Source organism: Bos grunniens, chromosome 21 (assembly GCF_055505025.1).
Source record: "Bos grunniens cultivar Pamir isolate PY7600 chromosome 21, Bosgru_T2T1.0, whole genome shotgun sequence".
In the NCBI taxonomy this organism is placed as follows: domain Eukaryota; kingdom Metazoa; phylum Chordata; class Mammalia; order Artiodactyla; family Bovidae; genus Bos; species Bos grunniens.
The window spans coordinates 68,623,322-68,648,208 of NC_141185.1; the positions used below are offsets into that span (position 1 = coordinate 68,623,322).

Genomic DNA, 24,887 nt, shown 5'->3' on the forward strand with positions numbered 1-24,887 from the left:
TATACATATATAAAAGATGTGCCCTTTGGGATATAAAGATGCAATAATGTCCAAAAGGGGGAAATAATGACAACATTTGAGTGCTGTGGATGGAATCACTGCAGAAGATATCTACGATCCTCTTGTCCACATGTTCACCACCTGGGAGAGTACAGAGGAAGAGATGGCAAACGAAAATAAACATCAAGTTATCACGCAGCCAGGCCTCATGACAGATGGGTATCATCTTTATGCCAAGATTTAACTGGTACTCCATGGAAAACAACTTCCATCATCCTAACTACAAAAATCTATCTCCTAACTACAAACACCAGGTTTAAGTACAAAAATGATGAAACTGTAATTTTCTTTCCTCAGCTCATTTACTGAGACCCTGGTACCCATCTTGTATTCAAAATTATTTCCATGCCATTCAACCACACATGCATTCTTTGAAATACCATTTCCAATGTAACTTCTTACTGCTAATTTATAAACAGAGTTAAAAATAAAACAACAGCACAACCAAAAGGTAATAATGTGTTCTATGAATTCCTTAGTCTTTCATGGAAATCTCTCCAAAATCAAAACCCATTATCACAATATCCACATTCTCCCTGCTGGTGCAACTTCTGATGGTCATAACTGCAAGAAAACTCTTTGTATTTTAACTAGTGACTTCATTAAGTGTTTTTCATTAACAAGAGACAACTCAAAAATCTGAGGTTAAACTCAAATAATCACAAAGATCACTCACCTAGAGCCAGACATCCTGGAATGTGAAGTCAAGTGGGCCTTAGAAAGCATCACTACTAACAAAGCTAGTGGAGGTGATGGAATACCAGTTGAGCTATTTCAACTCCTGAAAGATGATGCTGTGAAAGTGCTGCACTTAATATGCCAGCCAATTTGGAAAACTCAGCAGTGGCCACAGGACTGGAAAAGGTCAGTTTTCATTCCAATCCCAAAGAAAGGCAATGCCAAAGAATGCTCAAACTACTGCACAATTGCACTCACTTAACATGCTAGTAACGGAGAAGGCAATGGCACCCCACTCCAGTACTCTTGCCTGGAAAATCCCACGGACGGAGGAGCTTGGTAGGCTGCAGTCCATGGGGTCGCTAGGAGTCGGACACGACTGAGCAACTTCTTTCACTTTTCACTTTCATGCATTGGAGAAGGAAATGGCAACCCACTCCAGTGTTCTTGCCTGGAGAATCCCAGGGACAGGGGAGCCTGGTGGGCTGCCATCTATGGGGTTGCACAGAGTCCGACATGACTGAAGCAACTTAGCAGCAACATGCTAGTAAAGTAATGCTTAAAGTTCTCCAAGCCAGGCTGCAGCAATACGTGAATCGTGAACTTCCTGATGTTAAGCTGCTTTTACAAAAGGCAGAGGAACCAGAGATCAAATTGCCAACATTCACTGGATTGTTGAAAAAGCAAGAGAGTTCCAGAAAAACATCTATTTCTGTTTTATTGACTATGCCAAAGCCTTTGACTGTGTGGATCATAATAAACTGTGGGAAATTCTGAAAGAGATGGGAATACCAGACCACCTGATCTGCCTCTTGAGAAATCTGTATGCAGGTCAGGAAGCAACAGTTAGAACTGGACATGGAACAACAGATTGGTTCCAAATAGGAAAAGGAGTATGTCAAGGTTGTATATTGTCACCCTGCTTATTTAACTTATATGCAGAGTACATCATGAGAAACACTGGGCTGGAAGAAGCACAAGCTGGAATCAAGATTTCTGAGAGAAATATCAGTAACCTCAGATATGCAGATGAGATCACCCTTATGGCAGAAAGTGAAGAGTAACTAAAGAGCCTCTTGATTAAAGTGAAAAGAGGAGAGTGAAAAAGTTGGCTTAAAGCTCAACATTCAGAAAACGAAGATCATGGCATCTGGTCCCATCACTTCATGGCAAATAGATGGGGAAACAGTGGAAACAGTGTCAGACTTTACTTTTTGGGCTCCAAAATCACTGCAGATGGTGATCGCAGCCATGAAATTAAAAGACGCTTACTCCTTGGAAGGAAAGTTATGACCAGCCTAGACAGCATATTAAAAAGCAGAGACATTACTTTGCCAACAAAGGTCCGTCTAGTCAAGCCTATGGTGTTTCATGTATCGATGTGAGAGTTGGACTGTGAAGAAAGCTAAGTGCCGAAGAATTGATCCTTTTGAACTGTGGTGTTGGAGAAGACTCTTTAGAGTCCCTTGTACCTCAAGCAGATCCAACCAGTCCATTCTAAAGGAGATCTGTCCTGGGTGTTCACTGGAAGGACTGATGCTAAAGCTTAAACTCCAATACTTTGGCCACCTCATGGGAAGATTTGACTCATTGGAAAAGACTCTGATGGTGGGAGGGTTTGGCAGCAGCAGGAGAAGGGGACAATGGAGGATGAGATGGCTGGATGGCATCACTGACTCAATGGACATGAGTCTGAAATGAACTCCGGGAGTTGGTGATGGACAGGGAGACCTGGCGTGCTGCGATTCCTGGGGTCACAAAGAGTCGGACATGACTGAGCAACTGAACTGAACTGAAATAAATTAATAAATTTGCCAAACTAAGCTAAAAGTAGCCTACATAAAAATGCATTCCCAGTTTGGATTCAGATTTCTTCCAACTATGATAGATATCTTTGGAACAACTAATAAATTTACATGAGGATTTATTTTAAAATATATTAAAGGATTCTAGTTAATACTAGGCATAGGAAATTGTAGTTATGTGTTCTGTACACATACATAGGCCCAAAGTATCGCTGTATTTCTAATTTTCAAAATTTGGCAATGTTCTGATAACTATTAGTTCTAGTTGCTAAATATGTGAAAGTTTATTACACTCTCTTCTGTCTTTGAAACTTTTTATAACAAAAACTGGATAGTTCTCAAAAAGCTACCCAGGAAATTGCCATGACTCCTAGCAATTTTATTTCTAAGTAAAAACCCAAAAGATATGAAAACAGAGACTCAGACATTCCTATACCAGTGTTCATAGAATCATTGTTCAATGTGGATAGCTACTAGCCCTATTATTCAAAGTAAAAGAGCGGAAACATCCAAGTTCATCAACAGAAAAAATGTGGTTTATACATAGAAATCCATAAAAAGAAAAATGAAGTTCTGATACTTATCTTGCTCTCAAATTTTATTTCCCTTGAAGAACCAGGGATCCTAGGAGAAATGGTAGGTTTCACACTGGGGTTAAGATAAGAACAAAATGAACCTGGATACTGTTACTAGAGAAAGGATAGGGACATGTTGAGAAGACAGAGGCCAAATGTAGGACAATTCAGGAAAAAAAAAAAAATAGTGTAGTGGAGACCCATCTTTATCTATAGTGTAAAGAAAATATCCATGAGTCTACACTGAAATGAGTAACTGAAAAACTGAATGGGGGAGAATGGACAACTCCCAATTGGACAACTTCACATAATAAAATGTAGGCACAGAGGAAACCAGAATTGAAAGACACATGTACCCCAGTGTTCATCACAGCACTGTTTACAACATCCAGGACATGGAAGCAACCTAGACGTCCAATAGTAGATGAATGGATAAGACTGTTGTGGTATGTATACACAATGAAATATTACTCAGCTATTAAAAAGAATATATTTGAATCAGTTTTAATGAGGTGGATGAAACTGGAGCCTATTATACAGAGTAAAGTCAGTCAGAAAGAAAAACACCAATACAGTATACTAACACATATATATGGAATTTAGAAAGATAGTAACAATTACCCTATATGCAAGACAGCAAAAGAGACACAGATGTAAAGAACAGTCTTTTGCACTCTGTGGGAGAAGGCGAGGGTGGGATGATTTGAGAGGGTAGTGTTGAAACGTGTATATTATCATATGTGAAGTGGATCGCTGGTCCAGGGTTGATGCATGAGACAGGGTGCTCAGGGCTGTGCACTGGGATGACCCAGCGGGATGGGATGGGGAGAGAGGTGGGAGGGGGTGCTCAGGATGGGGACACATGTACACCCATGGCTGATTCATGTCAATGTATGGTAAGAACCACTACAATATTGTAAAGTAGTTAGCCTCCAATTAAAATAAATAAATTAAATAAATAAATAAATAAATAAAAATAAAATGTAGACTTGACAGATTTTCTTAAAATTATGATTTGACAAGAAACTTCAATACACACTAAAATTAGCATATCAAAGTATGATAAAGAGTACTGGCATTATCTTTCACAAAAGATACTTATTAATAACAACACTAAGTAAGTAAAGCTACATCACTAGTCATAAAGCACTGTTAACATTTGTTGTTGGTTAGAATGTCCGACTCTCTTGAGATTCCATGGACTGTAGCCCGCCAGGCTCCTGTCCATTGGATTTCTTCAGCAAGAATACTGGAGTGGGGTATCATGCCCTCCTCCAGGGGGTCTTTCAGACCCAGGAATGCAACCCAAGTCTCCTGCTTGGCAGGTGGATTCTTTACCACTGAGCCACTAGGGAAGCCCACTGTCAACATTATATGATCCCTAGTGATTTCCTTGGAGAAGGAAATCACAACCCACTCCAGTGTTCTTGCCTGGAGAATCCCAGGGACGGGGGAGCCTGGTGGGAGGCCGTCTATGGGGTCGCACAGAGTTGGACACGACTGAAGTGACTTAGCAGCTAGCAGCAGCAGCAGTGATGAACTGAGAACTACATCACTTTCATAGTATTTTTGCCAAAAGTGTATAATTTCAAACTCAAAGGGAAGAAAAAAAAGCACACAAACCCAGATGCGCGTGGTTCCCGTATTTTGTAGATTCTCCAAGTGTTAAAAATCAAGAAAATCCAAGCAAACTGAACACCCGTCCCAAATGAGAGATTAAGTAGACTTTGACAACTACATGCAATGTTGGATACCACTTTAGATGTATAAAATTATCAGTTGATAATAACACATCAATAGACATTTACTGTTTTTTATAACTGTATACCGCAGATGAAAGATGTTTACATAAGTAGTTGGAAAATATTAAAAACACAAACGAACAACAAAAGCCTATGTAGTTCCCTGCAATATTCATGGAGGTATAAAGTCATATATCAATATAGAATTAAAAACTATATAAGGCTAGTATTTCCTGTTTTCCAGTCTACATGAAAAAACACTCAAAACAGTTTTGACAGAGCTAGTAAAGCAAACACAAAATAAAGTTCTATGTTTAGGACTATCTTCTCAGAAAGTGCCAATAAAATAATGATGGCTATAATAGGGGCTATAAATAGGGCTATAAAAGAGATAATATAAAAATAAACAAATTGTAGTTCACCTATTCATTGGATACAAAGATTTTCATTTTTAGAAAAATTCAGTTATGTTATCTTAATCAATAATTAAAATGGCAAATATGATCAACTTGAAAACAAAATATATTTTATTAAACCTGTCACTAAATTTGATGAAAAATTCTTAATTAAAAGGAGAAAAAGTTCCTAAGATGACTCTTAAGTACTTAAAAATTAAAATCATAATGAGTTTCAATGAAATTGTATTTAAAAAATATTAAAGCTGATTTACATATATTAATATGGAAAAAAACTAGTTTTGCAATCCCTATCACTATATTAACAAAACTATGAAATGCTTGGGAATGAATTTTAAAAAGAAAGCTAAACTAGCAGTATTCCAACATAACAATTTGATTTTAGAAAAATATAAAGACATACCTTGTTGTTTGACAGGAAGACTCAATTTTAAAGAGATCTAGTCTCTCCTAATTAATCTATTAAATTGTTGCAAATGAAATAAAAACTGCATTATTTTTTTCCAACTTGCAAAGTAATGTTAAGCATCAATTGAGAGAAAAAATGCAAGTGTTGACAGGGAATATTCTGAAAAAGAAGAGAAATGAGATAGAGCTCAATGGAATAGAAGATTCATCAGTAATTTTAAAGTAACAATAGAAAGTAAGGCAGACAAATAAATAGAAATTCAACCAATTATATGTCAGAATTTCTATGATTACGGTAGAAGTGAAGATGAGTTGTAACTACCTAAGTCAAGGTAAACAATTTGAATATGTAATGCTTTAAAACCACAAGTAAGGATAAATGGAAAGAGAAATAAAATGGCAAAACATCTGATGAAAAAAAACATAGATGAAGAAATGATACTAATACAAACATGTTTTAAAGAAAAACACAAAACTCAAAAGGCATAAAACATAGTATGATTATATTTTAATACACAACCAAAATACAAAACACCACAGTAAATTGACAGCAATAAAATATGGTATTTCATTTGCACTACACTTAGACATTGATATACCAAGGAAAATGAAAGGAAAAAAAAAAAAACAGAGCAAATGAAAGAAAAAAAAAAAAACAGAGCAAAATGAAATAATGCAAGAGACTGTAAGGATTAAGCATATATGAAGATGACAGACTGAACAGTTACAGAAGAAAGGCAATTTCTTTGTAACATCATATTGCCAAAAAATAAAAATGTAATATTTATACAGTTTTAGGAAATATATCCACATAAACACTTGTAGATAAGATTGATGAAATCCTGTCTATATAATGGGGGAAAATCTATTTTACTTTGGACTCGAAACTATAAATTTTGGGTATCCTTAGTCTTCACAGTTTCATTGGAATTATTTCAACAAATTAGTTGGATAAATTTACAATTTATATATAAACAATGCTTACTGCATAGAAAAATCTGTGGCTAGTATATATAGATCCCCCAAAATGCCATGAGTGTTAACTGATCAATAAACCCACAAGAAGTGCACAAAATTTCATCAATAAGTAGATAACACAGAGGTGGGAGAATCAGAGGAGGAAAAACAGCATTTAAGAAGTAAAATGTTACACTTAAAATTTTCCATATCCTTTGAAATCTTGAAAATTGTGTTTTTTATGAATCAATTTTAAATTTCCCTGTGATAAATGAAAATTTTAAATATAGGCACTAATACTTCTGGGAGCAATGAAATGAAGCTTTGACATTACAAAGTCCTGAGCCTCTTTGTGTAACAATGTCTCCATCATTCAAGCTCCTGAGATTCAGTCCAATAGCAACAATGAAAACAGTCCACATGCCTGGTTACAATTCTCTCCAATATCACCCTTTAAATTTGAGCCTTCTCAGCCTGTTTTTATGATCTACAGGGAGTGTCTGTTGCAATACAATAATGAGGAATTGCCATACATTATGAAGACTATTTTCTGGTTTTATGGAAGATGGTGGCAGAATCAACAGTATCAGTTTTCCTACGTAGTCATCACTTGAGAGGACACACTGGGGAAAAAAATGGGTAAAGGTTAGTAGCACACTTCATTTCATTACATAAAATGAAATGCAATAAATAGCTATTCTAATATGAAAAAACAACAAGTCAATCAAAATTTGCTTTGGAATTCTTTTAACAATGAGAAAGCCAGGTATTGGTAGTCTTATATCTTGCTTCTTATATTGTCTCCTCACATTGTCTATGCTTCCTTTTTATTACTCTTTCATCTACAGATCACTCACTCATGATATCATGCAATCTACATGGCTTTCTGTATAAGAAACATACCAATACCTAAATATTGCAATGAAAATAACCAAGAAACTTAGTCCATTTGATAAGAAAAATAGTAACTATATTAAAGATATAGAGGCTACAATGGAACTTAGGAAACATTTAGTTCCTAATCCATTACTCTGCTGCTGCATCGCTTCAGTCGTGTCCGACTCTGTGCAACCCCATAGATGGCAGCCCACCAGGCTCCCCCGTCCCTGGGATTCTCCAGGCAAGAACACTGGAGTGGGTTGCCATTTCCTTCTCCAATGCATGAAAGTGAAAAGTGAAAGTGAAGTCGCTCAGTCATATCCGACTCCTAGCAACCCCATGGACTGCAGCCTACCAGGCTCCTCCGTCCATGGGATTTTCCAGGCAAGAGTACTGCAGTGGGGTGCCATTGCCTTCTCCGCCCATTACTCTAGTTCCCATTAAAATGGCTGAGCAGGTACCTCTCAAAAAACCATTAATCTTCTCTTTGAAAAAATGAAAGAAAATGGAAGGACAATGGGTCTGTCATGTCCGACTCTTTGTGACCTCATGGACTATACAGTCCATAGAATTCTCCAGGCCAGAATACTGGAGTGGGTAGCCTCTCTCTCTCCAGAGGATCTTCCCAACCCAGATATCGAACCCAGGTCTCCTGCAATGCAGGCGGATTTTTCACCAGCTAAGCTACAAGGGAAGGCCAAGAATACTGGAGGGGGTAACCTATCCCTTCTCCAGTGGATCTTCTTTACCAACTGAGCTATGAGGGAAGCCTGTAATCTTCTCTTTAGTTATGATTTATGCCTGAGGAAAAAGGCAACATTTTCTGATTAAAACCGTTACTTTCAAGGTTATCCCATGGACAGCAGATGGGCAATAAGGCTTTCTGAGAAAGAATGTTTAACAATTTGTCAGTATTCAGTTCTTGCCCGCCCATCCCATGAAGTAATCTTACAGCAAGGTAGAATGGGAAATGAAGGAAAAGCTCCTAGAGTGTCAAGGGCAGGAATTCCGCATCTGTTACAACATTACTGACTTCATCAACAGCTGTCCCCTCTCATTCTTCCTATAGTTCCACAGCTTCAGGAGTTCTAAGATTCTACATTTCAGTATCTACATACTGGACCTGAATCTTTTCTATTTTGCATTTCCCAAGTGACTTAATCCAAAAATCATGTACTTTTTTTCTAATTTCTTATCTTTTGCCTAATTAATTCCCCAAATCACAAAACAATTCAGTATGACTTTATGTCAGGCAATGAGTAAGATATTTGCCAAAAATTATCTGCAAGAGATTCTGAGTGTGAGAAAAGTGGAATTCTGAAAATCAAGGACCCCTTCAAAAACAAAACAAAAAACTACTGAAGCTCCACATCTGTAGCTCTTAACCTGTTGTACTGTCTTCAATCTGGTCTTACAAGCTACCTGTGCCTGCAGTCACCTTGGCAGTATCCCACCATGCTATGAAATTCTGGTTGGCCATATGATAAGGTTAGCCAACAGAATATGGCAGAAATGATGTTACATGACCTCTGAAACCAGATCAAAAAAGGCCATGCCACTTCAAACACTTATTTTTATGATTGAAGTGAGAACCTGTGTGATGGTTAAAAGCCTTTTAGCTAAGCCCAACCTTCCAAGTCATCTAAAACCAGTGCCAGATTTGAGTGAAGAAGTATCCAGAAGACTCTAGTGGTTTGAATCACTCTCAACCATTGAACTGGGTCTTCCCAGTTGATTCTAAATACATTCTGGCACTCTCAGAAATCTTCACCCACAGAATCTTTAGAAATAGCACAAGAATGTATTATATATCACCAAATTTAGGATAATTTGTTACCTATATGTTATCTGAACAATAAACACTAGCTGCCACCAAAATTCTATCAAATTTAAGAAAAGCAGAATATCAGTTCCTGTCTAACCAAAATGCCCTGCCCTGAATCAAATGAGCACTCAGACTGCCCTTACAATCACTATCACCAAGGGGTTTTCCTGAGCCCAGAGATGGGAGTCAAGAAAACCTGGAATGAGCAATAATGCAACTGGTCTGGTGACAACAATTATTGACATTAAAACAAAGATGGCAAAAGTATCTTTTCTTAAACTACTACCTCCCTACAGGGAAAAAGAAGAAACATAGTAAGGTAAAACACACAGCATTCTGACCAAACACTGAAGCAGCAGCTTAAGTGGAGGCTAATGCCGAACTAACACTTAGAAACAGTTCCTCATTAATCAACCCTGTAGCTGATTCAACTCTCCAACTTCAACATGACTTTGCTACTATTAGTCTATATTAGCACCTTTTTTAGGCTGCCATCCACCTCTACCATTATACCACCAAACTACACATGCAAAAATAGCTGGTCTATTCCCTAATTTATAATTAGTAAAATATTGATCATCATTTGTTTTGCAATATTAGTTATGTTATTGTATTTGGTGTTGAGTAAATTAATTGAAGGCCGGCCATTGACTACATTATTCATGGACTCCATCTTTAATACAATTATATTTTTAAATAACTGGCTTACTTACTGATTCTCAGGAATATCTGATAATTCCAAGCTGCACAAGAACAAAGTCTGCACCAGTGTTATTTTCCTGAGCCTAGCCAAAATCTTGTCCTAATACAGCATTTCTTGATCCAGAACCTTCTTACTTGTGGTTTACAGTTGAGATTTATAAATTAAGGAACTCCATAGGAAGAATGTTCCTGATGATGTCAGATATCCTCAGATTATCTGCATGTTATGTTTTTCTTTCACCATATTTACCTGAGAAGCAAGAATACAATAAAGCCAAGGTCAGATACAAATAAAACTCCAGGAGACACTAATTATGATAACTTTAGAAGTGACAGGAATAGTGAATGCAAATTAAAAAACTAGCAAATATGACTGGCCCAAACAGAATTTTTTTTTTTTTTTACTTACACCTTCTCAGAGTACTTTCAGCATGAATGTTGAGACTACTGAAATTTTTCTTACCAATTCTGAATAATCTAAAAAGCCATAAAAGACCTATGATCAATCCATTTAACAGACTCAAACTACTGTAAAAGACAATAATCCATTCTCCTATTAGGCCCATTAATGAAGAGTAATTCCCAAGCTATTCCAAGAGACTTTCCTTCAACAATTAGCCATAAATATGGCACTGTCTTATAAAATTACCCTTTATAGAAACTTTCAATGACTATTTTTATCATTCAGGTGTTTGTCAACCCAAATATAACTGTATAGCACCTACCTCAAATCCCATCTTCTCCCTTCTTTCCGAGGGTAATCAAATTCTCTGTTTCACTGTTTAAAACTCTCTGCAGCACTAGTATCTAAGTCACACGTTCTTCATGATCACTCAAAACTATGCGTGACAGTCACTGGGAATATAAAGCTGGATACAACAGCCCAACACTCCCAAAACGTCAACAGGTAACGATGAAGACAAGCACAAACTGGCTGTATCTTTTAAGTTCCTTTGGTTGTTAGATGTTGCTTTTGAAATACATTTAAAAATTTAAAGGCAGTAAATAGCAGCTGTCCCTTTTTTTCTGGTATGTTTATATAGTAATGTTAATTTTTTGCTATGATTTCCCAGACAACTTTCTATTCCATAATGCACATTTGCACTTTTACATTGTCATATAGCAACATATGTTTTAGTACTGAACTTACACATGTGCAAAAGTTTCAAAAAGAATGCTAAAATAATCACCATTATAGTTAACACTACTGAGAAAGCATTATTTAACTCTATTATCATGTCAGAATAAACCCATTCCTTAGGAACAGTAACCATTAATATTTCAAATAGAAAAAACAGAGGCATATGGACACATCTCAGCATACACATTTAGTTGTTATCTGTTCAAAAATGACAATTAAAAGAATCAACTTAAAACATTCTTCTATATCAGAATATTTTTTCAGTGTCTGAATGACAGTCAAACAAATAAGCTATCATTACAATTCCTCTTTTAATGATGTATATTTCAGACATTCAAATTATGTTACAATCTGTAACATATTTTCTTCTTTATGAATTTGAGAACAGTAATAGGTAAAATCCCATCAGCAAGTTTTATCATTTCAAAAGTTTTACATATTCAAATTTTGATTGTCACTGCCAAAATTCTACACAAAATAAGATATACTAATGATACCTCTAACAAATTTTCATTATGTACATTATAAGCAACTGAGAATACTCCTGACATTAGTTACTGATTATACTATAAAAATTTAAATACCCACCAGAAAACTTTCAAAAGCTCTCAGAAAAAAACCCTCAAAATCACATAAATTCTGTTCTCACAAAAGTATATATGGAAACATTAAAAAAAATACATAGCCACTTAAAACATTTTACATAAAAATTAACATTCGTTTAGATATAAATGAAGCAGGTTTCTACACATTTAAGCTTATAACTGAAATTCCATTTTCATTTTTTTCCTAAAAAGAAAAAAAGCAAGGCATGAATAGATGTTTAAAAAGAAATTATCCCTAAAACTAATTTTACATATGTATGTGTATATACATTTACAGTATGTTTGTATATGCATATAAATTCTCAACCAGTATGTGTATATAGTATAGCAAAATAACCATTACTTGATATTAGCTATGAGAATAGCTATGACTTAAATGACAATTCCTTTAATGTCTTCCTTTCTTCCTAAAGATAAAAATAAAATCCTTTGGTCATTTTTCTTTGTTAAAAGTATACAATCTAATCTTTTCCTATGAGAATCTAACAATCTGAAGACATGGAGACAATCTAGGTATCCCTATGCCCCAAAAAATCACTGCATAAACACCAACTGTAATGACAGACCCAAGATGGAAGAGCAGATGGTCAGGTGCTCATCTTCTCAACTCCAAAATTACAACTTGCTGCTGCACAACCACTGATGGGAGAATGAAGGATCCCACCAAAAAAGGAAACTCCACGTCCAAGGGCAAAGGAGAAGCTCCAGCAAGATGGCTGGACTGGCGAAATTGTGTTTAGAATCAAACCCCATATCCGCCAGAGATGCTCGAAGGTCTCAAACAAAACCTTGGGCTCACCGGGGATGCCAGAGTCTGAGCCAGACCTGCCTTTGCGTTTGAGTGTCTCCTGTGGAGGCATGGATCAGCAGGGGCCTACCGCTGGGGCAGGGGCTCTGGATGCAGCAGACCTGGGTATAGCATAAGCACTCCTGGAGAAGGTCACTATTAACCCCACAACAGAGCCGCCAGAACTTACACAGGACTGGGGAAACAGACTCTTGGAGGGCACAAAGAAAACCTTGTGTGCACCGGGACCCAAGAAAAACGACCAGTGGCCCCAAAAGAAACTGACTCAGGCTTGCTGGTGAGTGTCCAGGAGTCTCTGGTGGACGCCTGGGTCGGCAGTGGCCTGCTACAGAGTCGGGGCACTGAGTAAAGCAATGCGTACACAGGACCTTTTGAAGGAGGTCGCCATTATCTTCATTACCTCCACCACAGTTTGGCCTCAGATCAAACAACAAAGCGGTAACATAGCCCCACCCATCAACAGAAAATCAGATTAAAGATGTACTGGGTATGGCCCAGCCCATCAGAAGAAGACCCAGTTTCCCCTCAGTCAGTCTCTCGCATCAGGAAGCTTCCATAAGCCTCTTAGCCTTCTCCATAAGAGGGCAAACAGAATGAAAACCACAATCACAGAAAACTAATCACATGGACCACAGCCTTGTCTAACTCAATGAAACCACGAGCCATGCTGTGTAGGGCCACCCAAGATGGACGGGTCATGGTGGAGAGTTATGGAAAAATGTGCTCCACTGGAAAAGTAAAAAGCAACAGTTAGAACTGGACATGGAACAACAGACTGGTTCCAAGTAGGAAAAGGAGTACGTCAAGGCTGTATATTGTCACCCTGCTTATTTAACTTATATGCAGAGTACATCATGAGAAATGCTGGGCTGGAGGAAGCACAAGCTGGAATCAAGATTGCCCGGAGAAATATCAATAACCTCAGATATGCAGATGACACCACCCTTATGACAGAAAGCAAAGAACTAAAGAGCCTCTTGATGAAAGTCAAAGAGGAGAGTCAAAAAGTTGGCTTCAAACTGGACATTCAGAAAACGAAGATCATGGCATCTGGTCCCATCACTTCATGGCAGATATATGGGGAAACAGTGGAAACCAAGCCTGACTTTATTTTTCTGGGCTCCAAATTCACTGCAGATGGTGACTGCAGCAATGAAGTTAAAAGACGCTTGCTCCTTGGAAGAAAAGTTATGACCAACCAAGACAGCATATTGAAAAGCAGAGACGCTACTTTGCCAACAAAAGTCCTTTCTAATCAAAGCTATGATTTTTTCCAGTAGTCATGTATGATGTGAGAGTTGGACTATAAAGAAAGCTGAGCGCCAAAGAATTGATGCTTTAGAACTGTGGTGTTCGAGGAGACTCTTAAAGAGTCCCTTGGACTCCAAGGGACCAGTCCATCCTAAAGGAAATCAGTCCTGAACATTCACTGGAAAGACAGATGCTGAAGCTGAAACTCCAATATTTTGGCTACCTGATGCAAAAAACTGACTCATTTAAAAAGACCCTGATGCTGGGAAAGATTGAAGGCAGGAGAAGGGGATTAAAGAGGATGAGATGGTTGGAGGGCCATCACCCACTCAATGGACATGAGTTTGAGTAAGTTCCAGGAGTTGGTACTTGACAGGGAAGCCTGGCATGCTGCCATGGGATCGCAAAGAGTCGGACATGACTGAGCAACTGAACACCAAAATATTACACAGTCCTAAGAGCCAATTATGAGTTGTATTCCACTGCTAATACATTCATAGAAGCCACCTCATGATATTGTTATATTTACAAATTTATACTTAGTGAAATCCCATGCACCTAGAAAAACTAGATTTTTTAATGATTCTTTTACTGCTATTTACAATGTTGTCTTGTATGTTGTCATGCATTCCAATTAAATACAACACTGTATAATTCAAAGACAATAAAATCTTATAAGATACAACTTCCTTTGATTAAAATATATAATGCCCTATCAGCAGTACAACTACAAATTATGACTTGACTTTTTTAATGTACAAAAACCTAAGCACTAAACAATGCTTAAAATATAAAACTTTCTTTTAGATGAGAATCCAAAAATGAAAAAGTACCATTTTAACTCTTGCTTTTCCATAAATCAGAAAGCAGATCCCTGAACAGGTATATAGCTCAAGAAACCCACAACAGCATCAATTTCACTGCTGAGATTTCTAAAGAAAACAATGGAGCTTTACAATGAATTATTTACAAAATTATACTTTATGAGACTCTATACATCTAGAAAGTCTAGATGTTAAAAATTAAAACCTTATATCTGCCTATTTACAAAGCTGTCTTGAATATTGTCATGCAACCAAGGGAACACATACAGAACTGTGTATTGTTCCAAGAGGTAGTATAAAATATCTTTGACAAAGTCATTTTTTAATTTGAATGTTAAGAGGAAAAAAATAAAGATTAAAAAAGATAAGAAGGGTGAGTAGTTAGAGTACAGACGCTTTTTAGGGCCATTACAATATGATGATGATTAATACATGTCATTATACATTTTTCCAAACTCACAGAATGTACAAAAGCAAGAGTTAATCCTAATGTATATAAACTACTGACACTGGGTGATTGTGTCAATGTGGGCTCATCCATTTTAACAAATGTACAACTCTCACAGGGGATTTGATCATGGAGGTGGATTTTCATATGTGTACTAGGTTGATAATGGGGGGAATTATGCAAGTATTCAGGTAGAAGGTACATGGAAAATCTTTTGTGCCTTCCTCTCAAGTTTTCTGTGAACCTGAAACTGCTCTTAATAAAAATAATATAAATGAAATATATCAGGAATCTTGGTTTGAATTAGATATACCAAAAGAATTTACATGGTGTAAGTTTTAAATATACGTACTTGATACAATGGCCAATTCTTCTACATGAGAACAGGGTAAATGTGTAATCTTGTCAGTGTTTCCACTTAACAACCAATTTGCATAGCTCCAAGGGCCTGTTTGTCAACTTCGTTGCTATGCTGATTTTAAAAGACAACAGTACTAACACATTTACAATGAAATAAAGTTAAACTTTTTAGATTCTCAGTACATTTAGAAATATTACATGTTTAAAACTAAATATTACTTTTGCTCCTTATTTACAAAATTGGTTATTGTCATGTTAGCAAGTGAACACAAACATTTCTATAAAATTTTCTTTAGAAAAATGAATTGCATCAGGAACCTTAGCACATCTGGGAAAATAAGTTACACATACATGTCCCACAATTAGAGGTAAAATTATATAAGAAATGCATGTATCTAGAAAGAACACATGTTTTTAACTGCATATACAGCATTATAAGAGTCACTCAAGAACAGTGAGAGTTAATGTACCATTCCATTTTGACAAGCATAAAGCTTATGTGCTATGAATTTTAGGTAAATATGTATTCAAAATTATGACAGAAATTTGTGAACATCTAGTGATATATGGATAAGAAACAAAAATCTGATCACAGGCACACAACCACCTAATACTGTTCCCCCCATACAGACTAAGTATAAACACATAATGGTCATGCAACACTTCTATTCATAATATATATATTTCACCATTAGTTTAACATTTATATATTGATTCTGTGTGTGTATGTGCGTGCGTGCGGTTTCAGAACACCTAGGAACTTGTTAAAGAAGAGCTTGCCTGCTAGACAAGTGTGGAATGTGTCCTTACTCTGTTCCAATATTTAAAACTCAAAATTTAGATGGAAATACAAGTCTATGTATTTAAAAATATGAATGATGATTTCTACACTCTAACAAATAATGTCTAATGGAAAAAACCTCAAGAACACAATAAACAGAAAACCATCAAAATTCAAGCCTAATTCATGAAGATGCTCACTCTGCTATATCTAAGATCAAACAATGACTGTAACTTTAAAGTTTCAATGAAAAGGTATTCCAAAATTATTGACAGAAATTAAAAATATTTTATGAAATAGCATGTATCTTCAATATACAAAGCAAAGTAAGAGATCAATCCCTAGCAACCAAAAATATCCCAAATACAAGTAGTTTAGCAATTCGTCAAAACAGTGTTTTAACTTTAGTCTATCAGTTTGGTACTCACAAAATACATGCCTACCAGGCAAATCCTAAGTCGATGTCATTTTAAAAAACTAACATTTGCTTCCCACATATCTAACAGCCTCACTATATTCTCCAGCAATACATAAAGTTCATAAACTAAAGCCTCCTGTATTATCTGCCCTCAAACAACCCAAAGAACCTAAGACTAAAGCCAAATGATAACTGGCCCCCAAAATATTGCCATTCTATGACTTTTAGTATCACTAGTTTTATACACACATATGTGCATGTATTCATATGTGTTGATATGTATACATGGATATGTATGTAAAAACATCCCTACAAAACATGGACTAAATGTTTAGAGCAAACGACTACATATTCTATTTTATTGACCACCATCTAAAAAAATCCCTTAATTGCCCAATTATTTATTCAGATAGTCTGAAAATAGGCAAAATTTTCACTCTCTGCATAGTTAATATTTTATAAAACCTGCATAAATTATAGCTCATATGCCTAAAAACATATAATAATGCTATTAAATACACATAATATAAAAAAATTCCTTTCATCAGCCCACTATTTAATCAACTTAGGTCTGATATACTATCACTAACATCACCCATAAAAACTTATATATTGTCTATACAACTATAAATAAATACTTTAAAACAATAATTCACTATTTTCATTAAAAGTCAAATGCCACTGGCAAATGAAAACTTTTCTAGCCTATGCTGTTTTATTACCAAATGTGAAGATTTCTCTAAGTTATATAAAGAGTTGTGTTCTTTTTGTATACAAATATATCTGAAAAACATAAAAGCAGTCCAGTGATGTTTCCACCATGATGAATCCTGTCATAAAATGATATATTTACATTAGATACTCCACACTATGTACTCCACACTATGTATTTCTCACAACCTAAAAATTGTGTCTAATGATCCAATGAACATACTGAGAGGGTGGAAGGAACATTTCTTTTGGCAAACAAAAATATTTGTATCCTATTAGGTTGATATGAATTTACAATGATATAGACAATTACAAGTTAAACAAAAAATTTAACATTGCTTGTAACAAACTGTTTAACAACTTTTACCAGAAATGAATTAATATTGGTTGGAAATTAGAATATTGATCAAATATATTTAGATTCCCAACATCTGATCATGGAGCAAAGTCTGGATGCTATTTGAGAACACTCTTCATGCATATACATATACATACACAATCTTCCAAAAATCCCTATTCTCTGTCTCCTAAATTCAGCTTTTATTTGCCTAAGACAAAGTGGTCTAGAAATACCTCAGTAACCAACATTATATTCTACTAACTGAAATGTCAGCCATCTCTATGCATGACAGGATGGTAAAGAACAGTACTTTTTCTATTATGTACAAAGCAATAAAAAATCCCCACTCAATCCTGATTATGTAAGCATTGAGAAGCTCTTCTCTGGTGCAAAAATTTCATCTTAATAAGGCAATCTCATACCATAAAAAACTGTAACATAAATGTCATTACAGGATAACATCTACATCCAGATAGAGCACCCTTAATAGAATTTCTTAGGTGACAGTTGAATACAGAACAATCTCTCTCATCTCAAAAAGCCACTGCAATAATCCAATCAAATGATTTCAAATGTATACATCATTCAGAGGTATTCTAACAATCCTTATTTCTATAATCATGTATTAAAAATAATTCTTCTATATATATTAACAAACTCTGTTAATATTTGCAACACACTGAGAAATGTCACGAAGCAATTATATTTGGTTATGTCATACATAGTATTTTTAAAATGCATATAAACAATAGCAGTGCCTTCTTTTGCTTTTATAATAGAGTAATATTAGACATTTCCATGTCCTTCTCTTTTTGCCAGCCATAAACAATACAAAATTCTGTACAGCTTACAAAATGTCCTCAGAATCCCTTTCTAAAAGTCTTTTCCAGAAGACACTTTTACCAAATGTATTTTTAGAAACTTTCTTAGGAAACAAGCTGTATTATCTTATATAAAAATAATATATTGATGATTATAAATGTAGACCTATCTACTTGAATATTAGATTCCAAAAGATTAAGCAAAGAAAGAATACAATTAAGCTCTTACATGCTGAATTTCATTCTCTTCACCTCCCAACATTCAATGAACAATTCATCATTCAGAGTATTTTGTATCTCAATACCATTACCCAAACACAATTTTCCTAAGTATTTAAAAACATTCATAAGCTACAAATGTCAAATTAATTAATGGGATTAGATTTAGAGTAAACACAATTAAGATCTGTTTATCATAAATGTACACAAATGCTATATATATAGGGCTTTGACTGGTAACTGTGATAATCCACAGCAAGGCAATTACTATTCCTCACCAATCCAAAGACTGCTAATGAAATATCAATATTTCAGAACCAAGACGAAGTTCAGGCCAGTACTAAACTCTTATTTTGTCTATAATTTGTGTATATGGTAAAGCTTCTAACTGAAATCAAGAAGCACTGTCCTTCCCTTCCTAGCCTCATATTCCTATAGGGTTAGCTTACATGTACTTGATATTGTCCAGACTAGCCAATACTTGGAAGTTTTACCGAGTTGAAATAATTTTCAATTCAGTGGACACCCTTCACATACTTGAATCTTGGAGAGAAATCTGGAATGAGAGTTGCTGTCCTGATGCTGCTGGATCAGGCAAATCAATGCAGAGTTAAAGATCTAGAAAGTATCTATACAGAAGTGCCCCGGCAAAAGACGCTTTAAATTGGCAAGAGGTGTAGAATTCCTTATCAGTCAATAAGTAAAATTGCTCAGAATACTCCAGAAAAATCTGCTCATCTATGTTAATACAAAAAAAAAGTTTGCACAACTACCCTAACACCATCCTGAGTTGCACATTGTATCTTGCTGTGCAAAGTTATCTTGAGACTCTTGTGGACCAAAGGGGAAGAGGAAAGGAGTTTGAAATTTATGAATCCAAATGTTCAGTAACTAGAACTGGAAAATTTCCAATTTTCACAGTGGCAAAAAAATACTCAAAATATTATCAGTTTATATAAACCTTTGTCCTCTTTTCCAATTATTGCTTATTTCTAACACTTCTGAAACATGTCAATTGCAGATTTATGAAGAACACGACGTGGTTTCATCATCTTTCTCAAAGATTGTTCTGGCCAACAGATAAATTACAGAATCTGAAGCTGGAAGTAAGGGGACCAGTTAGAAGTTTCAGTATGAAAAGCAGCTCCAAAACAGCCATCTATGTAACACAGTAGCTACTGTGCAAAAAAGATTCTAAGTTTCTGGATGAAATCCTTGTCCATCTTTCTTAGGCCCCATTCATGTCCATGAATGACAGCCAATCACCTTCAAGTTGACATCATGTTTCAAATCTCTGTAAAATTGATAGTTAAATATATATTACACAATGATTTTAAAAGGATGTTTATGAATTATTTCCTGCTTATTTGCCACTATTTGCTTTGAATTATCTGTACATGTGTTTGCAATTTTAAAAGCAACTATTCAAAGTCTTTTCTTTTACAATGAGTTGTAGAATGATGTTTATGGCACATTATAAAAACCAAGAGAATAATCAATATACTCTGCTAACCTAACAGCCTCCACATGCCTAAAGCCTGAGCTCTGCAACAAGGAAACCACTGCAGTGAGAAGCCCAACCACCACAAGGAGAGCAGCCCCTGCTCGCCACAACTGGAGAAAGCCCACGCACAGCACCAAAAGCCCAGTGCAGCCATAAATAACATCTTTATGTTTTTGTTTTTAGCATTTTTTTAAAAAGCATTTTTTTTTAAACACAGAAGTTTTATTCCCCAGTGAGCCAGAATGAAACAGATAAAGGCATTCAGTAAGAGATACACATTTCTCTCTTCACCAAAGCCCCAAATCAAAATTTGGAACTCTCACATAAGTGAGTTTAAGATAGTATAGTATTACCCAGGGAATTCCCTGGCAGTCCAGCGATAGGGAGTCCACACTTTGACTACTGAGGGCCTGGGTTCAATCTCTGGTTTGGGAACTAAGATCCCACAAGCTACAAGGTGCAGAGCTGTACTACACAACTCCCTGATCTTAGATTCTGGCTGGCACAATAAATTTTCTTACTTCTTGACTCAATCCTTACAAAAAAACAATCAGAAAATAAACGTTAAACTGAAAGCCAAATTTTGCCTATAAGGCCAACTTTTTGTACTTACCAATAATTAAGACAATAGTGTAACAAAAATTACTATCAAAAACCTATTAGATGCCAATTTTTATTATAGGCTTTGGTGAAAGAAAAGTCATAACGACACCAAGGCCTCCAGCGAACCATTAATGTTTCATTCTAATAAAGGAAGAATATTAGAAAAATCTATCTTTCCAGTATTAGAAATATTTCCAATATTAGAAAAACCATCTTTCCAAAACCTGCCATGTTATAATCTTAGACAACAAAAATATTATTCTGTAACAAGACTTTCATAAGTTTCTTCTTTGTGACTTCAGCAGTTCTGGCAGATGGAATATTTGTATTGTTACTTTGACATCACTTAGGGCCACAATTCACTTAGTCAAAAAAACTGCTCAGTCTATTTAAAATTCAAAGCCAGTGTCCAGCCAAGTTCACCAGACCGGGTAAAGTGAAAGTGAAGTCGCTCAGTTGTGTCCCACTCTTTGCGACCCCATGGACTGTAGCCTACCAGGCTCCTCCCTCCATGGGATTCTGCAGGCAAGAGCACTAGAGTGGGTTGCCACTGAAGGTAGAAATCACCATGTCTAAGAAAACATACTACTCACTGAGATTGTTTCTATTCTTAGAAATATTTCTTAAAACACCTACTATTTCTTTGAAATTTTTATTTATTAGTCATTTTTATGACTGAAGGGCAGACGTAACAGAAAGACTCTTCATCTACCATTTAAAAAGCTGAATTAAGTATCCTGTAGCAATAAAGGAGCAGCTCCCCTGTACTAACTGCCCCTATGCACTGTTTGCAAAGATACACTGGCTGTGTGAATATCTGATGCTACTTAACAACATTCAAATCTAGAACAAGCAAAACTAGATTTCAAATACTGCTCTTCTAGTAGAACTTCATCATCTTACTAAGCAACAAAGATATGCTCACTCCTATGAACTCAAATTGCAGGTATTTCCACTTTTGACAAAAAATGACTAAAATGTATCCCTATGAATACCCTGTAAACTTCATGACAAAGTACTTAGGTTCTCTACAATAAATCCTGATATTTACTAAACAGCTATTCCCAGAGAGGAGCCTAACTTAATGACTACTGAGTATTAAGAGTATAACATTAGATATCAGATAGCCCTAGATTCTAATCTGTCACTAATACAAGTTAATATTCACTAATATAAGTATCTAATAACATTTTTAAAAATCAGTAATGGCATCTCTCTTAAACATTTACTCTGTGATAGGCTCTGATCCCATGGATCAACTGCAGACAACTGAAGAGAAATAAACTGTCCTTAAACACCAACATTCGTGTGACAGCACTTACCACACTCACAGCATTTCATAAAATATATTCCATAAACATTCCTTCTGGACATCACTTAGACACCTAGAACTGGTTTCCAATGTTTGATCCAAGATGTGGTAGTTTCCTTTATTTTGGTCTTGTTTCTGTCTTTGTTTCCACCTTGTCACATACGTGCCTTCTGAGATCCAAAGATGAGCTTCCATTTTTGCTTTGAACAGTGTTTGTGGTATACATACATATATATATATATGTGCGCACATATAAAAAAGGAAGAAAAAAAGAAAATAATTACAAAAATCTACAAAAAGAAAACAAGGGATGTCTGAAGAATTGGCACAAAGTGTACTACTACACCTGCCAATTCTAGCTATTCAGCTTTCACATGTCAAGAACAACATTTTTTGCCAAGAATAATGTTGTCTGAAAAGTCTATTGAGGCACATTGACTAGATTTCAGAGTGTCCTTTTAAGCTCAAACTTTGAAATCATCATGTTCAGACAAGGTCCTATGTCATCATAAATCTAGCCAAGGCCTCTGCAATATGATTTTTTTTTAAAAACAAGATTATTTTACCTGGTGTGGTTTGTTCTGTCCTAAAGGTAGTTAAGTAATATTTTTAGCCTGTTGCAACATTACTGGGTAGGATCCACATTGACACATCAGAAAATTCAGTAACCAAATTTTCTCTTCCTTTCAGAGGCATCAATTATGTGGGCAAAAAGGCACTGCATATGACTGAAAAAGTTTCAAGACAAAAAAAAAAAAAAAAAAAGCCATGATGATTTGCTTTATCTAGGAAAATTCAAATTCTGAACATTTTTATATTTATGGCCCATCCCAAAGGAGTTAGAATGTATCTGAACATCTCATAATACAATACAGGTTTGTAACTGACTACTTGCTGAAATGAGTAATAAGTCTTATTTGAAATTAACACAAGCGTTTTTTTCTGATATTTGCAGCATTTTGAAAATTCTCCCATTTTCACACAATCCCATAAAGTACTCCCATAAGTAAATGAATGAAAAAAATGATTTCATTTACTTATGGGAGTACTTTATGGGATTGTGTGGAAATGGGAGAATTTTCAAAATGCTGCAAATATCAGAAAAAAACGCTTGTGTTAATTTCAAATAAGACTTATTACTCATTTCAGCAAGTAGTCAGTTACAAACCTGTATTGTATTATGAGATGTTCAGATACATGTTGAGTTTTGTTTACAAAAGTTAAAAATTTTTTATCTCACTTAAATGCAGAATCTAAAAAATCTGAAGACTAGAATGGTGATTGTTGCCAGGGGCTTAGGGGGTAGAAGAAATGGGGAGATGCTGATCAAAGATAATAAACTTTCAATTATATGATGAATAAATTCTAAAGATCTGATGTAGAACATGATGACTACAGTTAATATACGGTACACTTAAAATCTGCTATGACAAATTTTACATATAGATCTTAAATGTTCTTACTACCAAAAAATAACTCCGTAAGGAAATAGATGTGGTAATTCATCTTACTGTGGTAATCTTCTCACAATATATACTTATTACAAGACATCATTCTATGTACTTTAAAATTATACAATGCTATTTATGAATTTAAATTTATGAATTTATTTATTTAAATTTATACAGTGCTATCAATGAAACTGGGAAAAATTACAAGACTTCTAAAATTAGACATGATTACACAAGTGAGTACCAATGAATCTATGGAAGCAGGGAACTATGTCACATCTGACATGCTTCTATACTAAGTCCAGTTTGCCTATTACATAAGCACAGAATACCACAAACAACTCAAAACCAGAAAGGTAGTATAATTATTATATACCAAATTCTTACTTCAATTTTTAAGTCCCAGAATTCTACTGAAAACCACAATAAAAATATACATTGCTATACAATATGTATATCTTTATGGAGCCACAGTGAATGTAATGTGAACATTACAGTAAATTACATTAAATTACAGTAAATGTGAACAGGAAACCAGGAAGTTGTTGTCCCACTACGTTTTAGGTGAAACATGCATTCAAATGCAGGTATGTAGGAGAAACTCTTAGGGACATCAAGTATTTACTTCCATGAGTGTCTAAAAACTGACTATGTTGGTACTAGTATGTGACCGCAAAAGAACCTTGTAGAAGCAGATCTAGCAATCCACAACAAAATACCCATACTTCTCTTACACCTAAGTTTTCTTAGTATGTATTCTACAATGAAGAGTTTCAAAAAAAAAAAAAAAAAAATTCAAGTTCTAAGCAGAGAAAAATACTATTATCACCAAGTAAAAATAATGGAAGTAAGCTTTTTGCATAATCTAGGGTTCTTGCCATTAACTTCTAACTTGTAAAAGAGGCCATCTTTAATTAGTATTAGAGAACAAGTAGTCTTTAAATATGCATATCTAAAGGCTATGCACACCAGCATATCTATACATGGATGAGTATTTTCTTTCCAAAAACATAAAAAAGTACCACAAATTATTTAAAGCTGATCCAGAGAGCAGCCTTCTTAGAAAATAAAACTCTCTACATACTTTTTCTCTAAAAAATGAGGGTTGTATATCTGTCATATATATCAGGGTCAATTTTCTAAGAGAATGGTTTGCCTGGAGCTCTGTTATCACAAAGATTCTTTGTAACATTCACAAACTCTAAAAAAAAGTTATCACATGTATTATAAAATCTCCTAAACC

General features: G+C 35.3%; 1 protein-coding gene, 1 long non-coding RNA gene and 1 other non-coding gene across 9 annotated transcripts in view; all 3 read right to left on the reverse strand.

The window, feature by feature from the left end:
* Positions 1-5,844, reverse strand: part of LOC147349924 (uncharacterized) — a 67,386-nt gene extending 61,542 nt beyond the window's left edge. For 6 of the 7 annotated variants that reach the window (XM_086364966.1, XM_086364973.1, XM_086364969.1 and 3 more), the window contains exon 1: positions 5,680-5,844. The gene's annotated coding sequence lies outside the window, so the exon portion shown is untranslated. The remainder of the gene's footprint in view (positions 1-5,679) is intronic. The other variant, XM_086364963.1, reaches the window with a different exon arrangement.
* A 326-nt stretch (positions 5,845-6,170) lies between these two features.
* On the reverse strand, positions 6,171-24,436 carry LOC147349931 (uncharacterized). The gene is made up of 4 exons (XR_015150185.1): positions 22,204-24,436; positions 10,773-20,068; positions 10,059-10,297; positions 6,171-7,264 (listed from the first exon to the last, which is right to left on the reverse strand). It is a non-coding gene; the product is annotated as an uncharacterized LOC147349931 (long non-coding RNA).
* Positions 22,635-22,708, reverse strand: LOC147349932 (small nucleolar RNA SNORD107). The gene has a single exon (XR_015150786.1). It is a non-coding gene; the product is annotated as a small nucleolar RNA SNORD107 (small nucleolar RNA).
* Positions 24,437-24,887: the final 451 nt, after the last annotated feature.